This window comes from Amblyraja radiata, chromosome 22, assembly GCF_010909765.2.
Source record: "Amblyraja radiata isolate CabotCenter1 chromosome 22, sAmbRad1.1.pri, whole genome shotgun sequence".
NCBI lineage: Eukaryota > Metazoa > Chordata > Chondrichthyes > Rajiformes > Rajidae > Amblyraja > Amblyraja radiata.
In genome coordinates, this window is record NC_045977.1 from 9,932,307 (window position 1) to 9,949,353 (window position 17,047).

At 44.6% G+C, this 17,047-nt stretch overlaps 1 protein-coding gene and 1 long non-coding RNA gene across 2 annotated transcripts in view; both read left to right on the forward strand.

Annotated features, from left to right (window-relative positions):
* The window catches only part of rhbdl1 (rhomboid like 1), a 281,110-nt gene that overhangs the window by 77,512 nt on the left and 186,551 nt on the right, over nucleotides 1-17,047 (forward strand). The gene's annotated exons all lie outside the window — the stretch shown is intronic.
* LOC116985561 lies at nucleotides 7,478-12,623 on the forward strand. The gene is made up of 3 exons (XR_004415298.1): nucleotides 7,478-7,537; nucleotides 8,496-8,499; nucleotides 12,613-12,623. It is a non-coding gene; the product is annotated as an uncharacterized LOC116985561 (long non-coding RNA).

Below are 17,047 nucleotides of genomic sequence, written 5' to 3' on the forward strand. Positions count from 1 at the left end.
AGGAGACCTAAGAGACATAGATAGGGTAGACAGTCAGAACCTTTTCCCCAGTATTGACATATTAAATACTTGTCGGCATAACTTAGGTATGTTGCAAACTTACCTTCAGCAGCGCTGCAGTTCTGCCGCTGCCCGTGTGCGCGACTTTGGCGCCTTTGAGAGGGGGGCGGGTTTAAAACGCGATTTTCTCTAGGCTGTTGAAATCGATGTTGTTCAGCTTACTTAGTTGCTGACGAAAAATCGCTGCGAAATTCGTTCGCTGCAGGTATTTTTAAACTAAATTGGATTATTTAATTGTTATAGTAAATTAAAAATCATCCTCTAAAGCCGCGAACCCCGACAACGGGACGGATCTCATGTAGGGGACAAGGCAAGGTAGGTTGTTTATTTTTACATTAAAAAGGGCTTCTTAAGATCCCTTTATACAAAATTTTATGTTGCGAGTAGCTGACTTGGGGGCCCATTCAATCCCGCAGTATCTTTCATGCCAACATGGGGTACAAATTCACCACAATGGCAGCGTTCTAAATCAGCGCATTCCACAGAATCCCACTTGCAAGCTGATTTAAATGGCCATTAATTTACAGCAACTGAACACTAAATCCCTTCCATTTGGCCTATACATTAATGTCAATGAGATTTAAAAATCATGTTTTATTGTGAATTCTTGTGTGAATGTTCTTTGGACACTTAGGCTATTTAAAAATGTTAATCTTTCCTTAAGAAATGGATAGATGTTTAGATCTAGTAATTGAATTTTGGAATTAGCTACAATTGGGTAACTAACTAATTATATGCTTTAATTTCAGGTCATCCAAGTAAGATTGTTTAATATTTGTTTCAGAATGCTTCAATCTATAATAACTGAAAATTTATTTCAGTTCTCTTAATTTTTAATAAAATTATGGGCTTTAGACTGTCCTCGATCACAGCTTTTGTGTTAAGTCAATGGAAAATCAATAGGGAACAAGATGCTAATTTCCGAGTATGAAAATGGCCATAACTTTTTTAATACTGAAGATATAAAAGTGAATTAGGTGTCAAATTAAACTTTTTTTTTACGCTTTATCTGATGGGATAAATTAAAGACTTGATTTTTTTAATCTAAAAATTTTGTAACATTGCTACATAACTCTAAGGTGAGAGGAGCAAAGTTTAAAGGAGGTATGCGGAACATGCATTTAACATAGAGGGTGATGAGTGCCTAGAATGCACTGCCAGGATTGGCGGTGAAGGCAGATACAATAGTGGCTTTCAAGAAAGCCTTGTATGGACATGTGGATATGTTGTGAATGGTGAGATTATGGGTTATGTGCAGGGAGATGAGAGTTGTCCTTGGATTCATGTTCGACAGACATTGCGAGCCAAAGGGCCTACACCTGTGCTACACTGTTCTATGTTCTATGTCTGAGATGGTGGCATGGTGTCTCAGATTACAGTCTTGTAACGTTGTTACCTTTGTTGTTAGGGAGATCTGCTGAAAGAGCTAATCTCCATGCTGGAGATACAAAGCAGGAGATGAGAAACTGATACGAGCTGCCCCCATAAACAAAATGAAAACTGACACCAAGGGCATATTATGCAAAACAAATCAAGGTCCAATGGAAAGGCTGATTGTTTTTCCTCACTGCATGCATACAATAAATTAAATTAAAATAACTTTGAGCCCAGATTATTTATACATGAACAGAGAAAGCTAAAAGTGTGTATCAAGTCAGTAAGTTTATGCAGCTGGCTGTTTGCTAATGATGAAGTTGTTTTTGTGTGAGTGAATTTTGAATAAATTAGTTCATTCCCGTGCAATCGGAGAACCTAACCAATCATTGAACCTATCTGAGCAGGTAATTAATATTTGTGGAGTAGAGAGGAAGTCATTAAAGTGATGACAAACATAAGCATGTCGTTAGGTTTGCAGGTTGTCAACTACAATAGCTGGGAATGAATTGAGTGGGCAGTGTTATAGACAGGGTGGGTAGAATCTCAAGCACGTGCTCACATTCTGGGATCTGTGGTACTACATCAGGGCACTGATGGAGCAATTGCCACTGATGGCAAGGCAGATGTGAATTAAACATGACTACACACAGCTCATAAATGTGTGGAGGCTTCTGAGAATGTTGAAGTCTTTTTAAAATACGTCATGAAAGTTTTAAAAGATGGTTTTAAAAATCCAATTAGGCCAGTGTGTTAATTCAAACTAATAACTGCAATCCTGAGACTAGGGCAATATAGACACTTGGAAACGTTGTCATCCATGTTGTGTTATTGTTCCACCTTCAAGCTTGAGGAATTTTAGACCAGTAATTTCTGTTCAACAATACAGGAAAATAAGAGGATAAAGTAAGACACAACAACAGAGTCTGAAGAAGGGTCACGACCAGAAACGTCACCCATTCATTCTTTCTTTCCAGAGATGCTGCCTGAGTTACTCCAGCATTTTGTGTCTACACCAACATTGATATTTCCCTCAGACTTAGTCTTAAATAAAAAAATATGTAACGGTATAATTAGCCCGGAGATCTGAAAGACAGGCTTACTATTAACAAAACCCTTTTTAACTTCCACACACTCATACTGTTGAGTGCTCACAGTTTCCCCCAATGTGATAACTGTAAACCAGAAGATATTCTGTTTGGTCTTCCCTCACCTAAATGCTACACAGCCCAAATTGTTGCTGAGCATGTACGTGACACTTTGTGACACCCAAGTTATATTTTAACCTCGAAGACTGCTTCGAAATTCCATGTACCAAAGCTGGTGTAAACAAACCTAACATACCTGATCAGATATCACAATATGTTTGCTGTGCTTTATGTGTATAATAGACATCTGCAAAATATTTACCATAACATTCAAAAGTCAGAAATAGCCAGTCCCAGAACTAGCATTAAAGGGGTTTAGAGAATTGCAGATAATTTAAAAAAAAAGATGTTACCCCTACTCTCTGAGCTCTTCCGACCAATATCCCTTTAAAGTGTGATTTATCCAAGTGCTTTATATTTTTGAAGCAAGCTAACGGACACGTCAGATCCCATCACAAACACAGCTTTATTCACACGCGCACAGTTAATCATGCAATACTCACCTTAAACTCTAACAATCTGAGTCCAAATTTTAATTTGAGGCTGGGTCCTCTGCTCTTTGTGAAAGTTGGTCTCCTTTAGTTGGAGGCCTCAAGGAAGGTCTTTGCTGGCTGCTGCCTTTTCTTTGAGTACAAATTGAATTTATATTAATTTCCTTTACGACGCTGGATAAGTCAGAGCCATGGTCCAGCAGGTCACGGAACCAGCAGCCGGGAGTTCATGTGCCATGGACTACTGATGTGCCCTTTCAGTAGTTCAGTTCACAGTCAGAATCGCGGAGCTTGAAAGACTCTCGTTGCCATGGACAGAGTACAGTTCCAGAAACCAGCTGCTCTTTGCCTGATCAATAGTTTATTTTGTGGGTAGCGTGATCTTCACTTCTGCGTCCGTATACTTCGACTTGCTCGTCAAAGGGAAGCCACCTTTCCGAAGTCTGCCCTGCTTGTTCCCTGATCTGCATCCCATCTCCCAAGCTCTGCCCCCTCGCTGGCTGTTCACTGTCGCGATTGTTCACTGCGTACCCGTCAGATGGAGTTATCTCCGCTCTTGTCTTCCAGAAACAGTGTAGGAAGGAACCGCAGATGCTGGTTGATACCGAAGGTAGGCACAAAAAGCTGGAGTAGCTCAGCGGGTCAGGCAGCATCTCTGGAGAGAAGGAATGGGTGACGATTCGGGTCTGCTCTTGGCTTGACCAATTGGGTGGAAAGCCGGGAGGGCTACTGCTAATCACTTTAAAGAATAATGAGTTTGGGAGAAGCTTTGAATGCAATCTTCCAAATAAGGTAGAGGCACCATGGAGTCTGACTCTCTCCTGATTCCTTTTCCGTGAAACACTTACGTTGCATGTTCAATGAGCTGCTGAGTGGATCAGCGTTTGCTTAGTAACATATATCCTTCCACAGTATCACAAGCATGAGCTCGGACTGGTACAGCTAGTTTTGATGTGGATTCAGATTGTCCACTTGTCTAAGATCAGTTTGGCCAAGCTTTCCATGACTCCCTGCTTCCCTATTCTGGGAGATGCTCGGCCAAATAAATCACCTACATTTTTAGTTCTTGATATGAATTTCATTGTATTTACTTTTTATCAGTAAAAAAAACATTTAAAACATAGAACATTCAACAGTACAGGACAGGAACAGGCCCTTCGGCCCACAGTGTTTGTGCCGAAGATGACACCAAATTAAACTGATCTTGTCTGCCTGTACATGGTGCATGTCCCTCTATTCCCTGCTCTTCCATGTGCCTATCTAAAAGCCTCTTAAGCACCAGTATCATGTCAGCCTCCACTACCAACATTCCCCATGTAAACCAACTTGCCCCGTACATCTTTATTAAACTTTCCCCCTCTCCCCTCATAGCTATGCCCTCTAGTATTGGAGATCTCTACCTTGGGACAAGGGTTCTGACTGTCTACCCTATCAATGCCCCTCATAATTTTATATACCTTCGATCAAGTCTCCGACATTCCAGAGAAAACAATCGCTTAAGAAGCTTTTCGATAGGCACATGGAAGTGCAGGGAATGCACCATGTACAGGAAGACAAGATCAGTTTAACTTGTATCCTGGTCAGCACAGACACTGTGGGCCGAAGGGCCTGTTCCCGTACTGTATAGTTGAAAGTTCTATGTTTGAAAAATGTTTTGGGGGGTAGGGTATTGAGATGGATAGAGAACTGGTTGGCAGACAGGAAGCAAAGAGTAGGAATTAACGGGTCCTTTTTAGAATGGTAGTCAGTGACTAGTGGGGTGCTGCAAGGCTCAGTGCTGGGACTCCAGTTGTTTACAATATATATTAACGATTTAGATGAGGGAATTAAATGTGTCATCAAGTTTGCTGATGACACAAAGCTGGGTGTCAGTGTGAGCTGAGAGGAGGATGTTAAGGGGCTGCAGAGTGACTTGGATAGGTTGGGTGAGTGGGTAAAGCATGGCAGATGCAGTTTAATGTGGATAAATGTGAGGTTATCTACTTTAGTGGCAAGAACCAAATGCGATCACGGTGGTGCAGCGGTAGAGTTGCTGCCTTACAGCGAATGCAGCGCTGAAGACCCGGTTTCGATCCTGACTATGCGTGCTGTCTGTACGGAATTCGTACATTCTCCCTGTGATCTTATTGGGTTTTCTCCGAGATCTTCAATTTCCTCCCACACTCCAAAGACGTACAGGTTTGTAGGTTAATTGGCTTGGTAAGTGTAAAAATTGTCCCTAGTGGGTGTAGGATGGTGTTAATGTGCGGGGATCGCTGGTCGGTGCGGACCCAATCGGCCGAAAGGCCTGTTTCCGCGCTGTATCTCTAAACAAGATTATTATTTGAATGGTGTCAGATTAGGAAAATTGGAGGTGCAACAAGACCTGGATGCGCTTATACATCAGTCACTGAAAGTAAGCATGCAGGTACAGCAGGCAGCGAAGAAAGCTAAAGGCATGTTGGCCTTCATTGCGAGAGGATTTGCATTTAGGAGCAAGGAGGTCCTACTGCAGTTATACAGGGCCCTGGTGAGACCAAACCTGGAGTATTGTGTGCAATTTTGGTCTCCTAATTTGAGGAAGGACATTCTTGCTATTGAGGGAGTGCAGTGTAGGTTCACCAGGTTAATTCCCGGGATGGCAGGACTGACATATGTTGAAAGAATGGGTCGACTGGGCTTGTATTCGCTGGCATTTAGAAGGATAGGAGGGGATCTTATAGAAACATATAAAATTCTTAGAGAATTGAACTGGGTAGATGTAGGAAAAATGTTCCCGATGTTGGAGGATTACAGGACCAGGGGTCACAGTTTAAGAATAATGGTAGACCATTTAGGACAGAGATGAGGAAAAACTTTTTTACCCAGAAAGTTGCGAGTCTGTGGAATTCTCTGCCACAGAAGGCAGTGGAGGCCAATTCACTGGATGTTTTCAAGAGGGAGTTAATTTAGCTCTTAGGGATTTGGGATATGGGGAAGAAGCCGGAACGGCGTACTGATCTTGGATGATCAGCCATGATCATATTGATTGGCGGTGACGGCTCAAAGGCTGAATGGCCTACTCCTGCACCTATTTTCTATGTTTCTATGTTAATCAAAGTCATAGAGACATAGAGTGATACAGTGTGGAAACAGGCCCTTCGGCGCAACTTACCCTCACCGGCCAATATGTTCCAACTAAACTAGTCCCACCTGCCTGCATTTGGTCCATATCCCTCTAAACCTGTCCAATCCATGTACCTATCTAACTGTTTCTTAAACATTGGAATAGTCTCAGCCTCAACTACCTCCTCTGGCAGCTTGTTCCATGCACCCACCACCCTTTGTGTGAAAAAGTTACCCCTCAGATTCCTATTAAATCTTTTCCCCCTCTATGTCTTAAATCTATGTCCTCTGGTCCTCGATTCCCCTACTCTGGGCAAGAAACTGTGTGCATCTATTGAGTTTGAGTAGAGTCCAGAATCTTTCTGGGCAGGGTGCATTGACGGTGAAAATGTGGGACACCATTTGCTATGGTAATGGTCACAAGTCCATCCACTATCACATTAGAAGTGAATTACCTTCCTAGACAACCTTCTCTGCTGCAGCACAGTGGTGCAGTGGTAGAGCTTCTGCCTTATAGCACCAGAGACCAGGATTTGATCCTAACTACGGGTGCTGTCTGTGCGGAGTTTGTAAGTTCTCCTTGTGACCACGTGGGTTTTCTCCGGGTATTCCGGTTTCCTCCCACATTTCAAAGACGTGCAGATTGTCGGTTCATTGACTTGTATAAATTGCCCCTAGTGTGTAAGATGAGGTAGTGTACATGTGATCGATGGTTGGTGTGGGCCTGGTGGGCTGAAGGGCCTTTTTCCACGCTGTCTCTAAACACTATTGTTTACAATGACGTTAGAGAATTTAAATTAAAGCAATACGTTTATTGAAGTAGAAAATGCCAGTTAATAACAATATAAATATGTGAAAAAACGAGAAAGAAATAGCTTCCTTATGTAGGCCGATCACCTCATTTAATGAATGGGACTGTGATGGATGTGTCAGCTACGGCTGTAATAATGCTGAAGAGCCAGATACTAAGTGGATCCAATTTCTCACCTCGGAAACCTAGTGATCCCTCTGGACTCAATCCAGAGCATGCTGTTGTGCGCACTATTGCTGGCTGGTAGTTCTCTATGGAACGGGCAGCTCCTTGGCAACTGCTAGTAATTAGGATTTCCTTGAATACATCTACAGTTATTAATTTGAAATGATTTCCCCCTACTCTGTTCTAAAATTAACCAAACGTTCACATTACTGGTAGATAGACACAAAAGGCTGGAGTAACTCAGCAGGCAGGACAGGCAGCATCTCTGGGTAGAAGGAATGGGTGATGTTTCGGGTCGAGACCCTTCTTCGGGCTGAGAGCCGGGGAAGAGGGAGACCCAGAGATAAGGAAGTGTAAGGTGTGAAAATGAGGCATCGAAGGGGATGCAGTTGAAGGAAAATGTAGTATAGATCATTGTTGGCTAAAAGAAGGTGAAAACAAAGCGTACAGAGATAACATTTAATCAGGGGGACAATCAGACTGGTCAGGGAACTAGGATGGGGGAGGGATGGAGAGAGAGGGAAAGCAAAGGTTAAGGGCCTGTCTCACTTGGACGTCATTTGCTCGTAATTTACACAACATCATTAATGCGTCACGACGCGCATTACGCACGCATGGTGCATGGTGACGTAGGCAGTAACATGCGGTTGCTCGCGGCGCCCCAGGATTTTGGGATGTACAAAATCTTTGCGTGCTATCTGCGTTACGCGCAAATGACGCCCAAGTGGGACAAGTTCTTTACTTGAAGTTAGAGAAGTCAATGTTCATGCCGCTTGAGATTGACTTCTATATTTATGGATCCATAAGAATGATTCTGAAAGATAATACAATATATTAATGTATTTTTAAATCATTTTTCAAAATGCATTTGTGCATGATTAGTTTAATTTTGTATTGTGTCTCTGTAACCTTCTGCTCCCCTCATGGACTCCAGGATCATTCAATCCCAGTCTCTTGGCCTCTTGAGCATCCTCTTTCTGCAATTGGCACATATGCCTTCAGATGTCCAGCCTTCAAACTCTGGAATTTTCTACATTAATCTCTCCACCATCTACTTCCAAAATTCTTTACATTTTACCTCTACACTTATCTTATTGTCACTGTATGCAGCTCAGTGTCATTTAAAAAAAATACCATTCCCGCGGAGCCTTGAGGCCTTTAACAATGGTGGCGCAGTGGTAGAGTTGCTGCCTTACACTGCTTACAGCGGTTACGGGTGCATGTCTCTGCAGTATCTGTACGTTCTTCGCGTGACCTGCATGGGTTTTCTTCGAGGACTTTGGCTTCCTCCCGCACTCCAAAGGCGTACTTGTTTGTAGTTTAATTAGCTTGGTATAAATGTGAAAATTGTCCCTAGTGTAGGATAGTGTTAACGTGCGGGGATCGCTGGTCGGTGCGGAATCGGTGGACTGAGGGCCCTGTTTCTGTGCTGTATCTCTAAACTATAAACTAAACACAAAAAGGCTATTAGTAATGCAAATGCAAGTTGCAAATTGCTAATGCAAATTATTGATGTTCATATAATTCTTCAGGTGCTACTAGATAGCAGTAAAAATAAGGTATTAATGGGAGGTGGGCACAAAATGTTGGAGTAACTCAGCGGCACAGGCAGCATCTCTAGAGAGAAGGAATGGGTGACGTTTACCTATTAACTATTACCAGCAGGTATTTGCAATTGAAGAGGAAACATGAGAAACCCATGTAGCCGGCATGAGAGTGCACACATTGTAAACTGACAGTAGCACAGGTCAGAATTGAACTTGGATCGCTGGAGTGCTGAGACAACTGCATTATCTGTAGTAGCACAATGCTGAAGACTGAAGAAGGGTCTCGACCCAAAACGTCACCCATTCCTTCTCTCCAGAGATGCTGCCAGTCCCGCTGAGTTACTCCAGCTATTTGTGTCCTCCTACGATTTAAACCAGCATCTGCAGATCTTTCAATTCAATTCAATTCAATTCAACTTTAATGTCATTGCACAAATACAAGTATGGGTACAACGAAATGCAGTTTAGCGTCAGTCCGTAGTAATAGTGCAATATAGAAATAAAAATACAGAATAATCAAACAATGTGGACGGAGAGACTGGAGAAATCTATCGGCAGGACTCCGAGTTCAGCAATGTGATGGTAGAAGCTGTTCCTCATCCTACTAGTACGAGACCTGAGGCTCCTGTACCGCCTCCCTGATAGGAGGAGGGCAAACAGTCCATGGTTGGGGTGGGAGGGGTCTTAATGATCTTCCCGGCCCGTCTCAGACACCGTTTTCGGTGGAGGGCATCCATGGCAGGGAGTGGGGCACCGATGATGTACTGCGTGGTGTTCACCACCCGTTGTAGTGCCTTCCTGTCCGCTACGGTGCAACTGCTGTACCATACCGTGAAGCAGGCTGGACGCTCCGCAACCACAGCTCCGCACTGTAGGAATCAGCGGCAGGGCTAGATTTAGGTATAAGCTTCACAAGCTTAAGCTTAGGGCCTCGAGATCTAGGGGGGCCTCGGCAGGGCCGGATTTACCTATAGGCTTCATAGGTTGAAGCCCAGGGTCTCAAAATCTAGGAGGCCTCCGGCCAAAGTGTTTTTTTCCCAGAGTTAAAAAAATCCAGAGAAAAAAAAAATTGGAACGCGATCAGCGTTTCCACCACAGGGTATTAATGGGATTGCGTGCGAGAATAGGTTACAGAGAAATAAATGGGGAATGAACATTCTTAGAACCATCATGGAATCTGGGCCAAACGGCCTCTTCACGACTATAAAACTGTCCGCTTCTATTTTGGCCAATCCCATCTTCCCGAATATTAATCTGGTTACTACTGATACAGAAACAATGTCATAATATAGTAGTAAACCTTTCAGTAATGTTGTAAATCTCAACTGGGATGCGTGCAGGCGCATACAGTACATAACTGCAGCGTTCTTCTGTATCTCTGTGGGATCGGGCCACATGTTGATGGAGAATATATGAACACAATCCAATAAATTTACATCAGAAGCAAAGGACAAAGGACATTTATTTGTTACATACACCAATTGGTGTAGTGAAATTTGAGTTGCCATTTGCAGCACACCAATAAAAATAAGACACAACATTAAAGAAGAATTTAACATAAAACATAAACACATCCCCCCACAATGGTTCCCATTGTGAGGGAAGGCAACAAAGACCAATCCTCTTCCTCTTGTTCACCCCATGGTCGGGGCCTATTTGCGGCCTCCGCAGTCGCCGCAATGGCGGCCCGATGTTTCAGGCCCTCTTGCCGGATGATGGAGCACCGGCGTCGGGAGAACACACTTCAGCGGCTTGGAGTGTCTGGAACGGCCGCTTCCTACCAGAGACCACGGCTCCCATAGTCCACAGGCCACGCTGGTCGGAGCTCCAACACTGGCGATCTCGGCAAAATAACCTAGGCTCTGTGGTGTTTGAAACTCAGCGCCGCCCGCGGCTGGACGCTCCGCAACCACAGCTCCGCGCTGTAGGAATCGGCGGCAGGGCTAGATTTACGTATAAGCTTCACAAGCTTAAGCTTAGGGCCTCGAGATCTAGGGGGGCCTGGCAGGGCCGGATTTACCTATAGGTTTCATAGGTTGAAGCCTAGGGTCTCAAAATATAGGGGGCCTCCGGCCAAGGTGTTTTTTTCCCAGAGTAAAAAAAATCCAGAGAAAAAAAAATTGGAGCGCTATCAGCATTTCCACTTTGACGGAAATTACCCGCTGGAAGTTTTGGGGAAAAAATTGCGACCATCCGCACCTGCGCAGTTGGGGGAAGCCGGTGACGCAGTAGCAATGCAAAATGACGTTGTCTCTCCGCGCCAGCGCAGTGGGCCCGGGTGGGTTCAGATCTCCATTTGCACTCCACACAATTACCTTGATGCCTCGTGTCTACCAAAGATCCTAGGTGTCTACTCCAGGTAAGTAGACAGCTAGTGGAATATTGCGCTGCGGGAGTGCCCGTTTCTCCGGGCCAGGGGTTCTGCGGCGTGGAGTCGGAGCCTCGCTGCATGGGAGGGAGAGAGAGGGAGGATGTGAGAGGGGGAAAGGGGAGGTTGAGACACAGGGGGGAGAGAGAGGGAGGGGAGGGGAGAGATAGAGAGGGGGAGAGAGAGACGGGAAGAGGGGGAGAGAGAGATGGGGAGGGAGAGAGAGGTGGAGGGAGAGGGAGGGGGAAGGAGGAGGGGGGAGAGGGAAAGGGGGATTATCTTTAGTGAGATTACAAAATTAAGGTAGGTTTTAGGGCAATTATATTTTCTCCTCCATATGAATAATATCAAACAATTGGAACTGTCTTATTTTCCTTGATAACAATACTGAAAAATATGTATTCCATAGTTTCTGGCTTTCATTTTGCATCATATTTTTAATGTGCACACACTAACACAGTCGAACAGTAACAGGCAAGCAAATTAACACACAAAACTTACAGTATTTTATTTGCAGTGTTTGCATACTCCTTTATAATGTCTGATAATGTCTTAATATAATGTCTTAATATGTCTGAGGAAAGACATTCTTGCCATAGAGTACAGAGAAGGTTCACCAGACTGATTACTGGGATGTCAGGACTTTCATATGAAGAAAGACTGGATAGACTCGGCTTGCACTCGCTAGAATTTAGAAGATTGAGGGGGGATCTTATAGAAACTTACAAAATTCTTAAGGGGTTGGACAGGCTAGATGCAGGAAGATTGTTCCCGATGTTGGGGAAATCCAGAACAAGGGGACACAGTTTAAGGATAAGGGGGAAATCTTTTAGGACCGAGATGAGGAAAACATTTTTCACACAGAGAGTGGTGAATCTGTGGAATTCTCTGCCACAGAAGGTAGTTGAGGCCAGTTCATTGGCTACATTTAAGAGGGAGTTAGATGTGGCCCTTGTGGCTAAAGGGATCAGGGGGTATGGAGAGAAGGCAGGTACAGGATAGTGAGTTGGATGATCAGCCATGATCATATTGAATGGCGGTGCAGGCTCGAAGGGCCGAATGGCCTACTCCTGCACCTATTTTCTATGTTTCTATGTTTCTCTGTTTCTATAACATTTTACATAACATTTTACAGTACAACTTGATTATTAAAACAAGGACAGCTTAAATTCTTGATTTAAATAAATGTATACAACAATGAGCCCAATCATCCCATTCCAACCACTCATTATTCTTGACTTATTGTTCATTCTGAAATATTGCTCATTAATTTGGTGCAAAAATGCTCAGAAATAAGGCTCAGAATGCACCAGAGAGCATCTAAAACCCCAGAGCTACCAGGGTCCTTACCCCGGCCACAAGGGTCTTTGAGCTTCGCGCTTGTGATACGCGCTGCATGTACTTATTGCAAATAACATTTTTGTAATCCCACCATGCCACCCCCCTTTTTGAAAAGCTTCGTACGGGCCTGGTGTATAATATTTTGAGACTGTCATAGGTCTTTCTTACATATGTTGTCACAACGCACTGTTGTGACAACACTGTTCCTTGCCCTCCATTTCAGAGTAATAGTGTTTTAAGCCGATAATTCGACACTAGCACTGGCAATAAATAAAAAGCGCAGCTTTCCAGCCCTTATCTCATTGGCCACGCTCGGCTGCACATTGGTGTCAATCTGGTGGACTCTTCCATCTTCCTCTCGTCGTGGGTGTGGGGGATTGGGAGGGGCCTCACAAGTGGAATAGCCTAGGGCCTCTCTTCATCTAAATCCGGCCCTGGTCGGCGATCTCAGCACTCCTCGGTGACCCTCGGTAAGGCGTCGCCCCTCCGCGATGATGCTTCATTCAGCGCTGTGCCGCTGCCGAAGCTGAAGTACTGGACAGTCCCGGCAGGAAACGCCGCTGCAGTCCCATTGGTAGGCCGCGAGGAAGGGGCGAAGATGCGGCTCGGAGGAAACCCGCATCTCTGACCAGGTAGGGACTGAGAAATACAGTTTCCCCCACACCACCCACACCCCCCACATAAAAAGACTAAACCTCCAAAACAAAACTTTTTAACATACTAAAAAAAAAATGTTTTAAAGGGTAAAAGGACAGACAGCTGCAGGCTGGGCAGCCATACTCGACGGCGCCCCCACACTGCAAGCACAAAGTCAAACTATTGCAGGTATTGGAAATCTGAACAAAAATCTTTTTTTATTCTGGAAATACCCAGCAAGTCATGCAAAAAGATTTGTTTCAGATTGATGACGTTTAATAACAGGATAAGTTAGAAATACGAAGATAGACACGAAAGGCTGGAGTAACTCAGCGGGTCAGATAGCAACTCTGGAGAAAAGGAATGGGTGATATTCCGGGTCGAGACCCTTTCAGTTAGAAATATGGCAATGTTTAAAATGCAGGGAAAAGAGTGGGGCTAATAAAAGAGCAAATGATTAGATAGCCTTTATTGTCATTCAGACCGAAGTCTGAACGAAATTGCAGCAGTCATACATACAATACAATACAATAAAAAACAACAATAAACACATATTAACATCCACCACAGTGAGTCCACCCAGCATCTCCTCACTGTGATGGAGGCAAAAGTCTTAGGGCTGCAGTCTCTTCCCTCCTCTTCTCCCTCTGCGCTGAGGCGATACCCCACCGGGCGATGTTAAAAACAGTCCCGCGGCTCAATCACCGAGCCCCGGGGTGGTCGAAGCTGCCGCCCACCAGTCCTGCTGACGCAGCCGCTGGCCCGCGGCCGAACCCCGGACTCAGGCCACCACCGCCAGAACACCGTCCCAGCCACCGGAGCACCGTTCCAGCCCCGAGCCGGATCGCCTCCACGTGAGTACCGTTACCGTCTCAGCCCCGCGCCAGGCCGCCCCGACATGGGCTGGGCCGCCCCGACATGGGCGCCGTATCTCCCTCGGGCTGGGCCGCCCCTGTGAAAAGATAGAAGGTGAGAGAGATTAAATGACCGGATGGATAATAACACAAGTAGTCTGCATTGCAAGTTACTTGTCTGAGGAAGGGTTTCGGCTTGAAACGTTACCTATTTCCTTCGCTCCATAGATGCTGCTGCACCCGCTGAGTTTCTCCTGCATTTTTGTGTACCTTCGATTTTCCAGCATCTGCAGATCCTTCTTAAACACTTGTCTTGTCTTGTTCCCTTATATTCAACACTGCAGACATTTAACAGTACAAAAGGAAAGTATGGCAAAGCTTGGCTGTGGGAGATAAAAGTTCAAGACAAACATTACAGGCCAGACATAACCTGAAATGAAAAATGAAAAATGAAATAAATATTTCAGGTATATGAAATTTTGTCAAAACTGGGAAAGACTAGACCAAGGATGGGGAACCTTTTCATGGTGGAATGCCGCATTAAGTTAGCTTTAATCTAATAAGGCCGCATCCAAGAAACTTCAATTAGATATACTTCAAAATGTACATTATTTTGTTAAAATAGCCCTCATGACTTACTAATATTTTAATTGTGGCCGTCAGTCGGGGAGGATGATTTCCTTGAATCTTCTTTTACTCTTTGGTATTTTAAATACGATCATTTTAAGATTTAAATAAAAATAATAAAAGACGAACAAAAACATATTAATAAAAATAAAAGGTAGACAAAAATGCTGGAGAAGCTCAGGGGGTGAGGCAGCATCTATGGAGCGAAGGAAATAGGCAACGGTTTGTTGTAGAGAAGGTGGGAAACTAAAGTATACTATGCTCTAAATGTTGAACAAAATCACCGAGACCAAGGTGTACCAACAAATGGCTCCTCTAGAGTGTCTTTGGAAATCTCCATGAAATTGTAGCCACCCAGAGAGTAGACCAACCGAAGGGTAGACACAAAATGGTGGAGTAACTCAGCGGGACAGGTAGCATCTCTGGAGAGGAGGAATAGATGGCGGTTTGGGTCGAGACCCTTCTTCAGACCCAAAACGTCACCCTTTCCTTCTCTCCAGAGATGCTGCCTGTCCCACTGAGTCACCCCAGCATTTTGTGTCTATCTTCGGTTTAAACCAGCATCTGCAGTTCCTTCGTACACGAGCAGAACAACCAAAATGGAAGGACCGGAGGTGGATTAGAAGGAGAGAGCGAGAGGGAGATACAAGGGGAAAGGATGACCTGAAATCATAGAATCCAATGCTCATACCATTTGTTGAACAGTCCAATGTTCAAATAATAAAACTCTATGCAGCATGAAAACTGTTCTGCACAGTTATTTATTCCTATGATTCTTAACCTACATCAGCCCCATAGATCCTTAACATCATTTTGTTTTAATCCCATGATCAAACACCATCTATAATCTTCCTCATTCTGTCCTTTCCAATCCCACCGGTCCTTCCCAGAGTTCTCTATGCTTTTGTATCCAAATGTGCGATATAAATGCAATTTATTCTATCCAATTACAGGTAGGCAAAGCCACAGTTTCATTTTTCCAGAGTAGCAGCATGAATTCTGATTAGCCTTTTTGTCACCAGGCTACAGAGGGCAAAAGAAAATTAAGGATAACTACTTCTGAGAAAATAACATTATAACCATTCAAGCTTCTCCCCTCTGAAGAGGAGTTTGTGCAAGTCCATTAATCCTGAATCTATTAGACCTTTTTCATTGCACATTGAGGCCTCTGTTAAGATGCGAGGCCTGCTATGATGCCTGTTCTTGCCAATGAACCCACACAGGTAGGGTTGCCAACTTTCTCACTCCCAAATATGGGACAAAAGGTCAAAATAAGGGACAAATTCCCGACGACAATTCGTTGACCGACTCGGCCGTGGCTGGGTGAATGATGAGTTGGCCCGGGTGCTGGACTGCACACAAAGCCCAGCCGGCGGGCCAGCTGAGGAATTTTGGCCCGGGCCGCGCGACTTCGCGTGCAAAGTCCGGCACCCCATCCAACTCATGAACCGATGATCGGCCATGAGAAGGAGGGGTGGTGGTGGTGTCGGCGGTAAGCGAAGGTCCGAAGGTCGGACAGCTGGCCGGGCTGCTGACTGACCGGGCCACGGGCCTCACTCCATGGGCTGCACTGCGTCAGGACTGGCGAGGCGGTGCTCCGACCCGACAGTCCCCTCGAACCTAGTAGTAGCAGTCAAATACTGGACAAGGGCGGTCCCATATGGGACAAATCAACTTAGCCCAATATACGGGATGTCCTGGGTAATGCAGGACAGTTGGCAACCCTACACACGGGGGGCACTTTTGCAGCATCAGTGCACCTTTGAAGTGCAGAGTGAATCAAGATTGACAGAAAAGCTGCACCTGAAGCCTCAGAAGGAACTGTGGCATCAAAGGGTAAACAATGGGTCAAATAGAAAAGCAGCGATGCGAGGGATAAGAGAAGGATTAATACCTGGAAGCAATGAGATGGGAAACTACTACAGCCGATATATTGGCTCTCTTTCTTGGCTGAATGACTGAGTTTAATGGACTATGTATTAACCATATAACCATATAACAATTACAGCACGGAAACAGGCCATCTCGACCCCTCTAGTCCGTGCCGAACACATAATCTCCCCTAGTCCCATATACCTGCGCTCAGACCATAACCCTCCATTCCTTTCCCATCCATATAACTATCCAATTTATTGGATGTTACTCGCAACTATTCAGATCTGCAGTTGAAAGTAGAGAAACCAATGATGCGGACTAGGAGGACAAGGAACTGCAGATGTTGGTTTAAAAAACAAAAGACACAAAGTGGTGGAGTATCCCAGCGGGTCAGGCAACATCTCTGGAGAACATGGATAGGTGATGATCTGACCTGAAAAGTCACCGAGCCGGAGATGCTGCCTGACGTGCTAAGTCGACTGTTTCTGTGTACTCTGACCAAGATGAAATGAAAATGAAATACCTTGAGGTGGTCACCACCTGTGTCAAGTAATGGAATAGAATATACAATTCCTTGAAAATAAAAAAACCCCGCAGATGCTGGAAATCTAAAATAAAAACAGCAAATGTTGGAAATGCTCGTTCCTCCGCTCTGTCGGTGTGTGG